The 17,392-nt window shown below is 38.1% G+C and overlaps 1 protein-coding gene and 1 long non-coding RNA gene across 51 annotated transcripts in view; one reads left to right on the top strand and one right to left on the bottom strand.

Annotated features, from left to right (window-relative positions):
• Positions 1 to 17,392, top strand: part of LOC146404936 (uncharacterized) — a 639,839-nt gene that overhangs the window by 163,866 nt on the left and 458,581 nt on the right. The window lies entirely within an intron of this gene.
• PUM2 (pumilio RNA binding family member 2) overlaps positions 1 to 17,392 on the bottom strand; it is a 107,133-nt gene that overhangs the window by 16,508 nt on the left and 73,233 nt on the right. The window lies entirely within an intron of this gene.

Genomic DNA, 17,392 nt, shown 5'->3' with positions numbered 1-17,392 from the left:
TACAATTCAGGCCACAAGGTACAGATGGTGCCAAGGACACACTGTCAGTGTAAAGTTATAATCCTGGAGAGTGAAGCAAATTAGAATATTCCTCTTTTACTTTCAGTCTCCACTGCCCTAGCTTCATTTTTCTTCACTGAATTTCCCATCGTCCAGTATATGATGATACTGATTTATTATCTGAATCCTCAGCTCCATTTCCAATTAAGTGTCATAAAATTACATTCATCTACATGCTAGATTTGTTTCTTAAAACAGTATCTGACAGTGAGTATACAAACACTCATAATGTAATGTCAACTGCCTAAGGCTCAGTGCTCTAATATCTTTCTCATTTTTGGCTGCAGTGTGCAGTGGCTTGATATGGGATCTCAGTTCCCAGACCAGGGACTGAACCTGGGTCACGGTGGTGAAAGCACCAATCCTAACCCACTATGCCACTAGGGACCACCCTCTGACATCTTTCTTAAAAGTATGTAATTTTGGGAGTTCCTGTCATGGCTCAGCAGAAACGAATCTGACTAGTAAGCATGAGGACACAGGTTCAATCCCTGGCCTTGCTCAGCAGGTTAAGGATCCGGCGTTGCCATAAGCTGTGGTGTAGGTTACAGGTGTGGCTCAGATTCTGCGTTGCTGTGGCTGTGGTGCAGGCCAGCAGCTCCAGCTCCAGTTGGACCCCTAGCCTGGGAGCCTCCATATGCTGCAGGTGTGGCCCTAAAAAGACAAAAAAAAAAAGTATGTAATTTTAACAAGCCATTTTATATACCAAAGTGACTAAACATCAAATTATCATGTTTATGCCAGTTCTACCTATCTCTGTGATCACAAATGAAAAAATCTCAAAAGTAAAAGAATTCAGTGTTTTAACACTTTCTTGATCTCATTACTAACCTTTTTGGTCCTTTATTTTTATTTGTTTATAGTACTATCAACTGTCCATAACACCACCTGATCACTACTAGCCCATTCTCTGAGTCGGTAATCACTCATTTTTTAAGTTAAATTTTTTTTTTTTTTTTTTTTTTTTTTTTGCTTTTTTAGGGCCGCGCCTGTGGCAAATGGAAGTTCTGAGGCTAGGAGTTGAATTGGAACTACAGCTGCTGGCCTGCGACACAGCCATAGCAACGCAGGATCTGAGCCTCTAATAATTCTTTACCCTTTTTGTAGGGTAGGGGCACTCTGCTTATCATTCCAATCTGTTTTTTATATACTACAATTATATCTTCCTATTCAAAGGCCACTTTGATGATGTCATTTTACACTGGAAACCTATCAGCATCCTGCTAGAGTACCTCCTCTAAGTTTCTCAGCCTACTTTTCAAGGCATTATTCTAAAACTATTTCTCACATACATTTCCTAATAGTACCCTAACTGTTCACTTCTCCCTCTTACTCATTACAATCTCTGTCACACTGTTTATCACTACTTCAAATATAAGGCCTAACCCTACCTCTTTATCCTTGATGCACTGAAGATTTCAACATCAAATTCAAAGTACATACTTACCCCAGAAAATGACCATTTTAATTTTATTTGGTACCTTCCCAGTAGTCCTGCTGATATCCAACAGGAATTGCTCCCAAGTCTAGATATATTTTGATTACATTCATTAGCTCCTAATACACAACTCCTGATGCACTCTTTGACAACATAAAATGCCTAATAATGTTAAACTGCCTTGAGTTTTAAAAATCTTGGAATTTCAGTTCTAGAAGACTAGTTATAATAATTTTCACTTATATAGTTCAAAGGTTAATTTTGCAGAGGGCCAGGATACCTCTGTTTCCTTACAAATTAAGTTTTTTTTTTTTTTGGCCACCCCATGGCATAAGGACTTCCCAGGTCAGGTATCAGATCCAAGCCACAGTTGCAACCTGCAACTTACACTGCAGCTGTGGCAACGCCAGATTCTTAACCCACTGTGCCAGGCTAGGGATTGAACCTGTGTCCCACCTCTCTCTCAAGAGACACTGCCAATCTGATCCTGTTGTGGCACAGCAGGAATGCTAAATAAGCATTAAACCCAATTTAAAAACATACAGTAAACATTTAAAACTTGTTGTTTTTAAACACTGACAGTATGTGATCCAAAATCTATTTTGGGATTGAAGGACATTTTGCAAAATTGGCCTATAACATTAAAAAATGTTGAGGTCATAAAAGACTTGAGAAATAGTTCAAGATTAAAGAACAAAGGGGACTTTCCATTGTGGCTCAGTGGGTAACAAACCCAACTAGCATCAATGAGGATGTGGGTTGATCCCTGGCTCTACTCAGTGGGTGAAGGAACCGGTGCCATGAGCTGATTCGACCCCTAACCTGGGAACTTCCATACACTGCAGGTATGGCCCTAAAAAAAGTAATAATAATAATAATAAAATAAAGAGTCATGACAAATAAACGTCACATACAAGCCCCCCAAGTCGGCCGATCTCCTTCCATATCTCCCTCTCTGTACGTTCCCCCTGCCTTGTTATGAAGACATGAGTGAGACAACTAGCAAAGTCTGAATAAAGTCAGCTGAGTTGACAGTAGTACTGCATCACTGTTAATTTCTTAACTTTGATAATTGTGGTTATATAAAAGAATGTCCTTATTTTCAGGAAAAACACACATTAATCTGTTTATGAGTAAAGGACATTGTGCCTGTAACTTCCTTTCAAATGTATCAGGAAAAAAAAATGGCTGTGAAGGGACAGGCAAATGCAGAGACAGGGAGAAAGAGGGAAAGAATGATAAAGCAAATTCAGTAAAATAACACTTGGAGAATCTGGGAGAGGGATAAATGGGATTTTTTTTTTATTACTGTTAATGACGTTCTCTTAAGTCTGAAATTATTCCAAAATTAGTTAAAAACAAATATACAAATAGGCTATCTATATTCATACCACTGCTACTGGTAGTCCAAAAGCAGATGTGTCCTATACCAAATGCATTAAAGGATTAACAGTCCCTTCAATTAATCACTGACATCACCCCTATCATTTATCACTTCTTAATCATTAGCTGAATAAGACTGTATAGGACACGGAGATCTGCATTACAATTTCAAAGACGGAGTCAACATGGTCCAAAAGTGACATGTATGCAGCTGCTAGTCAGCCAGGACTCCTAGGTCAGAACTTAATCACAGTACTGTGCTGCTCCTTATATGTTATTTATTTGTTATCAATCAAGTTCATTCATGACAGCTGAATGAGGCAAATGTGGCATATGGAGGTTTCCAGGCTAGGGGTTCAATCAGAGCTGAAGCTGCTGGCCTATGCCACAGCCATAGCCACACGGGATCTGAGCCCATGACCTACATACACCACAGATCACAACAACGCTGGAACCTTAACCCACTGAGCAAGGCCAGGGATCGAACCTGCATCCTCATGGACACTAGTAGGGTTTGCTAACCACTGAGCCATGATGGGAACTCCTAAAAACACAGATTCTTGAGCCTTGTCCAAGACTTACTGAATTACCCTAAGCGGATAGTTTTTATTACAAAAAGATTATCTTAAGATTATCTGGATAGAAGTTTGGAGGTTAATCAATTAGAATCAAGTTCATTTAAGGTTTCATTTTAGAGCAGGTTGTCAACCACTAATTTCAAATAAAAATGGTAATCCAAGTAGATTCTGGTTCTGAAAAGGGTACAATTTTACATATAAGCTGCCAGGCAGAATCTGTTTCAGAGGGCAAGGTTCTGGAAAGCTCAAGATGGTAAGATGACAATGAAAGATGACTACCTAGTTGGAGCAGACAAAGGATAAATGATATAGAATGAATAGCTGGAAAAAGTCTAAAATGAAGATGGTCTATTACACTTGAAGGGATTACCTTCAGTCATTTCTAGCTCATAAGCCAATCCACTTAGTAACCTCAGTTCATTTTTTTTTTTTTTTTTTCCTGATTGCTTTTCAAAAGAAGCATATGGAACATTCAAGAGTAGACTGTAAGAGCCATGGATAATTTGACTTGCTAGTACATTTATCTGAATGATGCCAGACTTTAGTGGGAAACAAGATTTCAGAGCAGTGCTTCTTGATATGCGCACAAATCATTTGGGGTACTGCTTACGTATTTCTCTCCCCCCACACACTTTTTTGGCCTTCCCCACAGCATATGGAAGTTCCTGGACCAGGCTTCAGAGCTGAGCTACAGTGGTAACCTATGTCACAGCTGTGGCAATGCCAGATCCTTAACTCATGTGCTGCGCCAGGGATTGAGCCTTTGTTCCAGAGACACCACCAATCTGGTTGCACCAGAGGAGTAAACACACTTTTTTTTTTTCTTCTTCTTCTTAGGGCCGCGCATACAGCATATGGAGTTCCCAGGCTAGGGGTCAAATTGGAGCTACAGCTGCCAGCCTATGCCATAGCCACAGCAACGCCAGATATGAGCTGTGTCTGCAACCTACAAACACAACCTCATGAATACTAATTGGATTGGTTTCTGCTGAACCATGATGGGAACTCCTGAGGAAACACATTTCTAATATTAAAAACGTAATTTTGGGGAGTTCCCATCATGGCACAGCAGAAACGAATCTGACTAGGAACCATCAGGTTGTGGGTTCCATCCCTGGCCTCATTCAGGTTAAGGATCCAGGGTTGCCATGAGCTGTGGTGTAGGTCGCAGATGTGGCTTGGATCCCACATTGCTGTGGCTGTGGTGTAGGCTGGCACCTCTCCATATGCCGCAGGTGTGGTCCTAAAGAGAAAAAAGAAAGAAAGAAAGAAAGGAAAGGAAAGTAATCTTCCAAAGGATCATGTTAGTCTGACCTTTGTCTTGAGATCTGGAATCCCATATATATATATATATATATATATATATATATATTTATTATTATTTTGTCCTTTTAGGGCAACACTTGCAGCATATGGAGGTTCCCAGGCTAGGGGTCCAATTGGGAGCTGTAGCTGCTGGCCTACACAACACAGCCACAGCAACTCGGGATCCAAGCCGAGCCTGCGACTTACACTACAGCTCACAGCAACACTGGATCCTTAACCCACTGAGTGAGGCCAGGCACTGAACGTGCAACCTCATGGTCCCTAGTCGGATTTGCTTCCGCTGCGCCACGATAGGAACTCCCTGGAATCCTGTCTTAAATAGGTTTTGTGTGTTCAATATAATCAATTTCTTTACCTACTTTGGAAAGACCAATTAATGACAATATTCATGGTTGATACTATTGGCTAGACACCCTAAGGGTCCATGACATATATCAATTTGTTGATAAACAAAAAAGCAACTATTGTGAGTCTAACTCAACCTAGGAAAAGGCAACTACCTCTTGAGAATGCTTTTTTTTTTTTTTTTTTTTTTTTTGCTTTTTAAGGTCACACCTGAGGCATATGAAGGTTCCCAGGCTAGGGATCGAATTGGAGCTACAGCTGCCGGCCTATACCACAGCCACAGTAACACAGGACCCAAGCTGTGTCTGCAACCTACACCACAGCTCATGGCAACACCAGATCCTTAACCCACTGAATAAGGCCGAGGATTGAACCTGCAACCTCATGGGTCCTAGCTGGATTCATTTCTGGTGCGCCACAATGGCAACTCCCACTTGAGCATTCTTGACTGGACATTGAGGTAGTCAACTCTACATAAAATGATGTAATATATTGAATTGTGTTCCACAAAAGTTTATCTTGCTTTGTTTTAAGCCACTCAGTTGTAGTAACCTACCACAGCAGCCCTAGAAAATGAATATAAATTTTGGTACCACGAATGATGTGCTACTATAACATACACCTGAAAATGTGAAGTGGCTTTGTAACTAGGTAATAAGCAGAAGATGGAAGACTTTTGAGGTATATAACAGAAAAAGCCTAGACAGCCTTGAGGAGGTTTTTGGTAGAAACATGGATATTGAAGACAACTCTGGTGAGGGCTCAGGCACATATGAGAAATACAATGGAGAAAGCTTCATCATCTTAGAGAATACATCATCATGTACAATGTGGGTAGAAATATGAATACTAAAGATGCTCCAAGTGAGGTCTCAGAAGGAAATGAGGAACATATTATTGGAAACTGGAGGAAAAGCAATCTTCATTATAAAGTGATAGAAAACTTGGCTAAAACATAACATACTGGGTGAAAAGCATAACTTTGTATTGGGATGTTTAGCCAAGGAGATTTCCAAGCACAGTGCTGAAGACATGACTTGGTTTCTTTTAGTTGCTTATGATACAATAAGAGAGAAAGGAGATAATGAGAAGAAAGAACTGTTAATAAGCAAAAGAAAACCAGCACATGATTGTGAAGTCTTAGCTTATCTAGATAAAGTGCTAAGGAAACAGCCAGTGGATGTCACTGGACAATCCTTTGATATTAATGGAAGACCAACAATGTTTTTGAGAATTCCTATCAGCAGAAGCACTGCCAGACTGGACTGACTGAAAAGGAAAGAGATGGGACAAAATGAAAAAGAATGATTCTTAGGTCAGAGCCATAAACGGCCAGATGGGTGAAGGGACTGCTCCAGGAGATACTGAGCACAGAGTGAGCACCTAGCCACAGATGATTATTCTAAGTCCTTGAAACAATGGACTTTGCTCTGCTGGCTTTCAGATTTCTTTGGAATTAGAAAGCCTTTTCATCCTTCTAATTTCTGCATTTTGCGGATGGGAATGTCTATCCTACGCCTATCACATGACTGCATTTTGGAAGCAGGTAACTTGTTTTCTAGGTTACACAGGTCCAAAGATGGAGAGGTGGTCCAAAGGGTGTATGGCCCTGATACATTAATTTGACCTCTAGCCTTCAGAACCGTGAGACAATAAATTTGCTTTAAGCCATTTAGTTGTAGTAATTTGTAACAGCAGCCCTAGAACACTAATATATAATGCATCTTAACCACACTCTAAGAAAGAGATATTATCTCCATTTCACTCGTGACACAATAGATTTAAAGAGGCTAAATACTTGGTAAATTCTCATACAAGGATGCATAGCTAATAACTAGCCTGAATTTTACTTTTTTTTTACTATGATATCTGAATAATTCATTTAAAGCTTTCAGTTATACTCTGCTATACCCCATGAAGAACACTTAAGGCCACATACCATTCTTTTTTTTTTGTCTTTTTGCCTTTACTAGGGCTGTTCCCACGGCACACATTTCATTCTTAAATCTGGGATATGCTTGAGGTTACATGGGGAATAAACCACGTAAATTTTTAAACTATATATCTGCCATACAAAGACACAAAAATTGGGGAAAGAGTGAGACTTCAATCAATTTATTTTATTTTGTCTTTTTAGGGCTGTACCTGAGGCATGTGGAAGTTTGCTGGCTAAGGGTCAAACCTGAGGTGTAGCCGCTGGCCTATGCCAGAGCCATAGCAATGCGGGATCCACGCCTTGTCTGCAATCTACACTGCAGCTCATGGCAATCCAGATCCTTAATCCACTGATCAGGGTCAGTGATCAAACCCATGTCCTCATGGATACTAGTTGGGTTCGTTAGTGCTGAGCCACAATGGGAACTCCATCAATCAATTTAAAAACCAACATAATTCCAGTTAAAAGTATAGTTAAAGGATCCAGAGTTGTCGCAGTTGCAGCTGAGATTCAATCTCTGGCCAAGGAACTTCCACATGCTGCAGGTGTGGCCATAAAATAAAAAGCATAATCTTCCATACCATCTTAAGGGGCTAATATAAAAAGCAAAAAGCATAAATATGTCAAGTATTCTACTTTAAATCTGTACATTTTATGACAAGACATAAGCAAACAACATCAGATGCAAACTACAAACCAAAATAAAAATCTGCTTTCATTTCTATTGCTCATAATTTTTTTCTAAAAGCAACTAAGTAATTAACCTTACTTTTTAGTATCTAATGCTTAAACTTTTAAAAAATATAAAGGTAAGAGGGAGACAAAAGACATTTAATAATCTTCTCTCCTTCATCAAAGAGCATTTAAACACTGAATTTTTAACATATGAACTATGTAGTTCAGACTAGTATATCATTTCTATCTCTACTCACCTTGCCAATTTCCATTATTCCATCATGCAAAAAGGCTTGCATGATTTTAAGAACTGCCTGGATCTTATATCTTTAATGAAAACTACCTGTGTGATTACTGAACATGAGGACACTCTAAAGACATTCTAATAAAAAGACACTCTAAAAACCTACACCGGAGTTCCTGCCGTGGTGGTTCAGGGGTTAATGAATCTTACTAGCATCCATGAGGACGCAGGTTTGATCCCTGGCCTTGCTCAGTGAGGATCCGGTGTTGCCGTGAGTTGTGGTGTAGGTCGCAGATGCGGCTTGGATCCTGTATTGATGGCTGTGGTGTAGGCCAGCAGCTACAGCTCCGATTTGACCCCTAGCCTGGGAATCTCCATATTATGCTGTGGTATGGCGCTAAAAAGCAAAACTAAATAAAAAAGTAAATAAAACCTAAATCTACCCCAAACCAAAAAAACAAAACACAAGGATGCAAAAATAAGAAGTTCACAACTGACCGCCTTAAAACTTTTCAAAGTGCTTCTACAGAGTAGGATCTCAACAAACACACTGATGGGAGAACACAGAGTACAACAGTCAAATAATGCTTTAAGGTAAAAGTGTATGTAAATCTATGTATGTAAAATAATTTTAAAATAAGTATCCAGTATCCAAAAATAAATTCATCAATGACATAGACAGAAAGCTATTTAACTTCAATTGCTCAGACATTTTGTTGAGATTGAGATCTGAGTACAGCTGATCTCCGAACAGCTTGGGGGCTGAGCACTGACTCCCATCCCATGCCCCAAAAATATGTATTTTTTTTTGATTCCCCTAAAACTTTATTAATAGTCTACTATTGACCAGAAGCCTTTGTGGTAACAAACAGTTGATTAACACATTTTATGTTTTATGTATGTCCATCTAAATATACTTTTATGCATTCACAACATACCTAAATTTTCCTTTTTTTCCAGTATTTCAGTATTTCCATGTGGTTAACCTGTGAATCTTTTCACATTGTCGCAAATCTCTAAAACTCCCCTCCCCCCCGATTTTTGGGAAAAAACTCTATGTATTAAGCGGAGCTGGGCAGTATAAGCCCGCGTTGTTCAAGGGTCACTGTACTCTTACAGCTGTGCAGAAATGTCTGAGCTTTCCTGTTTCTAATCTAATGAGGGGAGGAAACCCAGGAGTAACTCTAATATAATTCAGTCTGTGGTAAATTTGGTATAAAAGAAAAAACCATGAAGGAAAGGTAATAATTCTAATGCAGAGAATATGTTTTTATAAGATGGAATTATTAAATAAAGTGCAATAAGGCAATAGCATTACAATCATTTATACTGTAACTGCTGGTTTACTTCACAACAAAAAAGCAAATATGACGTGTGTAGAATGTTTTTCCTTTTTTTTTTTGGTCTTTTTAGGGCTGCACCCGTGGCATATGGAAGTTCCCAGGCTAGGGGTCGAACTGGAGCTACAGCTGCAGGCCTACACCACAGCTCATGGCAACGCCAGATCCTTAACTCACTGAGGCCGGAGACTGAACCTGTGTCCTCATGGATACTAGTCAGATTTGTTTCCACTGAGCCACTCAGGAACTCTGGATTATGTCTTTTCAACAGTATCTCTCCAGTCAAGCAGTCAGGCATATAGGTATCTGACACTGGCTAAATAAATTAATATGTAAAAATTTTGTTCAGACCCTATAATTCATAAATGGAGGCCAATAAAAGTATACACAAAAGATAAACATAGAAATTCTCTTTTGTGGCTCAGTGGTAACAAACCTGACTAATATCCATGAGGATGAGGGTTTGATCCCTGGCCCCACTCAGTGGGTTAAGGATCTGGCATTGCTGTGATCTGTGGTGTAGGTTGCAGATGCAGCTCGGACCTGGTGCTGCTGTGGGTGGCTATGGCGTAGGCTGGCAGCAGTAGCTCTGATTCAGCCTCTCGTCTAGGGATTTCCACACGCTGCAGGTGTGCCCCGCCCCTTCAAAAAGGTAAATATAAAATAGGGATTAGTTTTAGTATAAATCAAGCTTATCAACATTCTATTTAAAATACCATGTATGGACCCTTTTCTCGATCAGTGTTTTGGTATTTAGGGGCACACCTGTGGCAGATCTTTAACACACTGAGCAGGGCCAGGGATCAAACCCGCATCTTCACAGATACTTCTTTGTTAACCACTGCGCCACAACGGGAACTCCTCATCAGTTCTAATTTAAGAAATAAGTAATATTTTGGAGTTCCCGTCGTGGTACAGTGGTTAACGAATCCGACTGGGAACCATGAGGTCGAGGGTTTGATCCCTGCCCTTGCTCAGTGGGTTAAGGATCCGGCGTTGCCGTGAGCTGTGGTGTAGGTTGCAGACGTGGCTCAGATCCAGCGTTGCTGTGGCTCTGGTGCAGGCCTGTGGCTACAGCTCTGATTCAACCCCTAGCCTGGAAACCTCCATATGCCGCGAGAGCGGCCCAAGAAAATGGCAAAAAGACAAAAAAAAAAAAAAAAAAAAAGAAAAGAAAAGAAATAAGTAATACTTTAAGAGACCCTTGAAGGAAAGGAAAAAAAGTATTATTTTATATTAAAAGTCATTACTGACAAGTGAAAAATACCGATATACTGACATTCAAATTCACTTTTTCCACGAACTCACAACAGGCTAAATTATATTTTCCATAACTTCATAAAAAGCTCACAAAAATTCTAAACTTAGGGAAAGGAAAAGATCCCTTCTTTCTTCAGAGAGATAGTAGACAAATAAAAACATCCTTTGAGAAGTAGTGTGACATCATCTTGGAATGAACCAGAGACAAGTGGGCTCAAAAATTTTGTTCCTTACTAATAACTTCATGACCACAAGCAAGTTTCTTCATTTCTTTGAGAATGAAATTGTATGTGAATGAGAGAAAGAAAGAGTAGTCAAGGCTGCTTTCTCCCCATTTGGATATTTAATTGCTCTAGTCCGACTTAGTAAAAAAGGCCATCCTTCCCACATACACAAGACTGGCACTGTGGCCATGAGTCAGGCAGCTAAATTAGCAGGTCTATTTCTGGATTCCATTGATCTATTTCTCTACCTTTGTGCTAATACCACAATTTTAGTTACTGTAGTTTTATAAAACGTTTGATATCTGTCAAAGTTATTAAATTCTAATTTTGTTCTTCAAGACTGTCTTGACTGTTTTTGATTCTGTCTTTCCATTAACATGAAGTAAATAAGCTTGTCAATTTTTTTAAAAAGCCTGAAAAATTCTTACACAGACTGTGCTAAATCTATACATCAATTAGAAGACACTTGGGGAGTTCCTGCTGTGGACCAGTGGTTTAAGGATCTAGTGTTGTTTCTGCAGTGGCTCAGGTTTGATCCTTGACCTGATGCAGCAGGTTAAAAATCTGGTGTTGTCACAGCTAGGTGTAGGCTGCAGCTGTGGCTCGGATTTGATCCCTGGCCCAGGAAAATATATGCTGTGGGTATGGCCTGAAAACAAAAGACGTGGTATCTTTTTTTTTTTTTTTTTTGCTTTTTTTAGGATTGCACATGCTGCATATGGAAGTTTCCAGGTTAGTTGTTGAATTTGGAGCTATAGCTACAAGCCTACACCATAGGCACAGCAACTTCAGATCTGAGCCACAGCTCAGATAATACAATCTCAAGAATATAATAATAACCCAATTAGCAAGGCCAGGAATTGAAGCCACATCCTCCTGGATACTAGTCAGGTTCGTTACTGCTGAGCCACAAAGGGAACTCCCAACATGGTATCTTTATAGTACTGAGTCTTTCAAGTCATAAACTTGCAGGTCCTCCCATTTATCTGTCTTTAACTTTGGTTATGCTTTATAGTTTATAGTGTAATGATCTTGCCCTTCTTGCAATAGACTTTTTCCTGGTTAAGAAACAGTCTCATGTAAAAATATTCTAAACATGGAAGATAGGTCAATTTTCCATGTCACCCCCATGAAATCCTTGCTGCTTCCATTTTTAAAGGTTATGTGGCTAAGGCCACTGATCTGTGATGGACCACATCTGCCTATATTTTAAGAGTTAGTCCTCTGATCCTATGTTTACTTAATATACATATTTAGCATATAAACACTGCAATGATGTGAGTTCCTGGTGAATTCTTGGTAGATTAAAATAATTTTTAAGGCACATGATAGCTTATGTGTTACCAGTAGGAAGGATAAGATAGAGAAACAAGTGAATGAGGAGCTGAAATGCAAGTATGAAGGAAAGGTAGGGCCAATGAATAAAAAGGAAAACAAATGATAGTAAATAATGATACACAGAATTGTAGACAATAAATTAAAGAAAGAAAAAGCTACAACTTGCAAAAACACCTATCAAGGGAAAAAAGAATTTAAAAACATACACAGTAAGAGACCAGACTTTTCTATTTTTCTCTCACCCAATAAGATTTTTTCAAAAATTTAAAATATGCAATGGCAAGGGGACTTCAGGTCAATGGAAGGACAGAGGCAGGAAGAAGAACAATGCATTAAGGAGATAATGGGGACAAAAATCAAAGGCTCATATAACACAAAACAGATCCAGGAATTATGAATTAAAAAGAAGTATGAACTGGAGTAATGCTGTAGTATGTCCACTATAAATTGTTCCAAGGTGTGTCTCTCCATGTGAGTGTTGTTACTAGAAATTTCAGTGGGATAATCCTTTTTTAAATGAAAAGTTTAGCGTCTGGCTGCTGGCTAATTAATGTTAACAGAATGTTAACAGAATCCCAACATCATTGTAACAAGCAAAAACTGATGCCACATATTTCCAAACTGTTCACCTCCTCATCCTATTTTAAACAGGCACTCCAAGTAATTCTGACATGCTGAACCAATGAAACAGATCTTCAGGTATTTTCTAGTCTCAAATCTGAGATTATCTTAACTGAATTAACTGGTGAAAACATTCTCAGTCATTAGAAACACAAAGTAACAGAAACTATCACTAAATGATAATGAACCAAACTTAAGGGCAAAAATTAATCACTGTGACCCCACACCACTACTAAGACTGATACGCTGTATACAGAAATGAAACAAATTCTTCCACATTAGTAATTTAGAACTTCTTCACATGAGTATTTCATACTCAACAATAAATGACTTTTAGACACATCAATGGGCTGAAGCAGTACTTTCATATATACCACCAAAGGAACTTGTAAATAGTATTCTGTTGAGAGCTGAACTGAATATGTTGTCCTATCTATAGCCAGTCCCTGAGTTGCTTACCTTACGATAACACATATTCTTACTTCCTAGAGTCGATAACATATTTGGACTTTAAAAACGTCCGCAAGAGCTTCTCTATAAATCTCAAGAATAATCGAGAAAGAAAGGGATCTAGAAGTCTAGTAACCTTACTAGACAAATAATACATATATTTGCTTTTTAGGGCCATACTTGCGGCATATGGAGGTTCCCAGGCTAGCAGTTGAATTGGAGCTGTAGCCACTGGTCTACGCCACAGCCACAGCAACTTCAGATGCGAGCCACATCTGCAACCTACACCAGAGCTCATGGCAATGCCCGATCCATAACCCACTGAGCGAGGCCAGAGATCGAACTTGCGTCCTCATGGATGCTAGTCAGATTCGTTTCCACTGAGCCACAACAGAATTCCAACCTTACATTTATATTTAAAAAAATACATAACCTATGCCACTGTGAAGTGAGGTATGAGAGGCTGACTAGAATATTATTATTGACATACTCTGTAAAATTGTTCAATTCATTAATAGAATACCATAACAGAAAATAAAAAGATAACATCAGAGTCAGAACGGGGTTCTAGCCTCACTTCTGTCGTTTACTGGTCTGGGCAAATCTCTTGGGCTAATATGACTTATAACCTTCTCATCTTTAATGGGCTTATCACTCAGCCAGTCTATGTTAACAATTAGGATGAAATGAAATAATGAATATGAAGGTGCTTTAGAAAACTATCGAATGTTATTAAGTTATAGGAGAACAAGTTACTTAAAAGATAATGCTTTCAATGAAAACTTTAATTTTATATTATTTTCTGCTTTAAGGACCATATATAAAACTCAGAAAAACTGCACATAGCCTTACAACCAATAAGGCTACTCTTGTTTAATTCTTAAACAACTCATTCTAAGAAAAGCAGGTGATCAAATCTGCCAAAAGTCAGCAATTTCAACAGACAAAACCACTACAAACCACTATTTGATTACTGAATATATGACATTAATGAATTTTCAAAAGTGATAGCCACCTTCAGGTTAACTAATTTCACTGAGTTCAAAGCTTACATTAGACTTTCTAATACCCCTTTCTTATGGAAAAAAAAAAAAGCCAGTTCAAAAATGAAGAGGTAACAAGAGAAGATGCCATTAGACTGTCAAACAAAAATATCAAAATGCTACTTTATACTCAAGAAGTTCCATATCAATCTAATTACTATGAGCATAAAGATTAAATCAGAAATCACTAATATATTTTAAATGTTTACTCAAGGAACAAAAAGAACAAGTTAGCTACTCTAGGTGGATGAGTAAAAAATAAAACAATACTGGAAACATTTAATGTTTTTTCACAGGGAGTGAAGTACCTCAAAATAAGAGACTGACTTCTATCACAGAGAATAATTTAAAAAACAACTTCAGGTAGAAGTTTTTGACAACATCTTTGTAAGTCAATAGAAAAGCATCCACGTAATATTCAATGCTGAACTTGAAGTGCAGAATTTGACACAGCTTTTTGCATTTCAAGATAAAACCCACTAATCTTAAAATTGTTCCCTTTTCTTGGTCTTTTCCTCATAAATGTTGCTTTTTAAACGTTGTAGTGAACATGGGAACCAATTAGAAGGGACTCCAAATGGCCAAAGACGGTAATATTTTAGGATCAAGAAAAGATATAAACTGTGTTATCTCAGACTGCAATGTACTGAAACACATCAATTATCCTAAAATCCATCAATCTGCAGGTGACAAAAACAAACCCCCACAAGTTACCTTTAGAAGCTGCTACGGCATCAATTCATTCCAGAAAATAAAGGAAAAGAAATCAAGCATTATTGTGACACCTATATGAACTATGTATTTCAGGGTAACCTCACAACTGATGAAAGTTCTTTTCCATAGAAAAATTCCAGCTAATGAATGTAGAAGGAATGACAGAATTAGTGCACAATGATTTTGCAATCTCTGAAGAAATGTTTAGGCAATGATCAAAAGCTGCTAAGCTGTTAGGTGGAACTGGCTGACAACCTCACAATGGAAATAATTAGACATGTGTTTCCTGGTATAGTGCAAAACGAAAATACAAAACCATATAAACAAAAAATCAAATAATGAAGCAAACTAACAACCAGATCAAGCCTCTAAATTTAATCCCCCTCACCCCTTTTTAAATGGCCACACTTGCAGCAGCATACAGAAGTTCCCAGGCCAGGGATCAAATCTGAGCCTAGCTTCAATCGAAGCTGTAGCTGCAGCAACATGGGATCCTTTAATCCACTGTGCCAGGCTGGGATAAAACCTAAACCTCTGTAGTGACCCCAGCTGCTGCAGTCGGATTCTTAACCCACTGCACTGTGGCAGAAACTCTAATTTGATTCCATTTTACGGGAAATTCCAAGTAGAGGAACATGTTAAATACCACCATGGGAAAAATATCACCAAAGTTAAGAATGTGGGATACTCAAAAGGACAAAATTTCTTCAACAAATAAATGGAAAGAAAAAAAAAGAGAGAATGGGGAAATGGTTCCAAATCAAAGGACATATCAAACAAATGATGGGCCTTTTTGGACCATGATTCAAACACAACTATTTTTTTTAAAATGACATTTAAGTCAATTAGGGAAATTACAGTAATGAGAAATTATAAATTTTATAAGGTATGATGATGATATTATGGCTATCATTGTTTTTTAAAAAGGAATCTCTCAGAAATTTCATCCTAGAATATGGAAAATAAAATTATCATATTTCTGACTTTAATGTATTTAAAAAGTAACAAGGTTGCAAATCTTAAAAATATTTTGGGTTATAGATCAACACTTGTTCTTCAATCAGAAAGAGACTGCCAGTCATCCTGCTAAATACACTTATGTTGATTAAAGAACAATTATTTTAAAAAATGGAACATCTTTGTTGGAAAGACAGAAACACAATGCTGCTATTATCTTTTTTTGTGAGTCAAGTAGTAGCACGAGCAAAGGCAAAGGCAGAGGTAGATTAAAAAAGTTACCTGTTTCATTCAATATTTTAAGAATATAGATATCTGAACTTATCAAGAACTAAAATGGTTATATGTCATAAAATCTCATAATAATCTAATTCAAAGCAATTCCAATGAAACCAAGAATATCTTTTTTTGACATTATATCCTAATACGTGAGCTCAGTAAGATTTTTTAAATGGCTATGCAAATTTTTTTGTTGTTGTTTTGCTTTTTAGGGTTACACCTGCGGCATATGGAAATTCCCAGGCTAGGGGTCGAATGAGAGATACAGCTGCTGGCCTATACTACAGCCACAGCAATGCCAGATCTGAGCCATGTCTGTGACCTACACCACAGCTCAAGGCAATACCAGATCCTGACCCACTGAGCAAGGCCAGGGACTGGCCACATCCTGATGGATACTAGTCGGATTCTTTTCTGCTGCGCCACAACCAGGACTCCCGCAATGAGGAAATTCACTTCAAGGATATATAATTTAAAATATTTTTTTAAACCAGAGAGTGTATAAGTCTTGCATTGTGATTCAGGGACATGAAATCAAAGGAGAGATTATATCCCTCAATAAATACTATGCAAAGAAAAAATTTATGAAATCTACTAAATTATCTTCAACCTGGCAGGATATATTCCTTGTTAATAAACAACATTGCCAGTTACACTACAACTAAAACTAAATGAAACTGAGGGATCACAAAAGGAAAAAAAATCTATAGATAGTTTCAATCAGAGGTGTATTTTTTGTTTGTTTTGGCCACACCTGCAGCATTTGGAAAGTTTCTGGGACAGGGATCAAACCCACACCACAGCAGTGACAATGCAGGATCCTTAACCTATTGTACCACCAGGGAACTCTGATCAAAGTGTATTAAAATACCACATTTCAAGCTAGAGCTAAAATAAGGGAGTTTAGCTTCAACTATGGGTACAAAAGTATTGAGCTATAATACAGAACTGCTGGCCACATGATGAATACTTCTCTTAACTGACTAGAATTCCTTTTGTAAGCATGTATATGTCTGGATTCTTTATGGTATAAAGAAAAATATCTAGATTGCTGTTTAATTAGAGACATCTAAAAAGTCATTTATAATCCAATTTTTAACCAAGCTATACAGAACAATGCCATTTATACAGGCCCTAAAGCACAACATAAGCAGAAACAGTTGACAGAATCTGATCTGAAA

This window comes from Sus scrofa, chromosome 3 (genome assembly GCF_054392235.1).
Source record: "Sus scrofa isolate SSC_HxYL_T2T_F1_AM1 chromosome 3, Sscrofa_HxYL_maternal_Yorkshire_Landrace_v2.0, whole genome shotgun sequence".
Classification (NCBI taxonomy): domain Eukaryota; kingdom Metazoa; phylum Chordata; class Mammalia; order Artiodactyla; family Suidae; genus Sus; species Sus scrofa.
The sequence above is the reverse complement of the archived record's forward strand: the minus strand, read 5'-3'. Positions and strand labels throughout refer to the sequence as shown.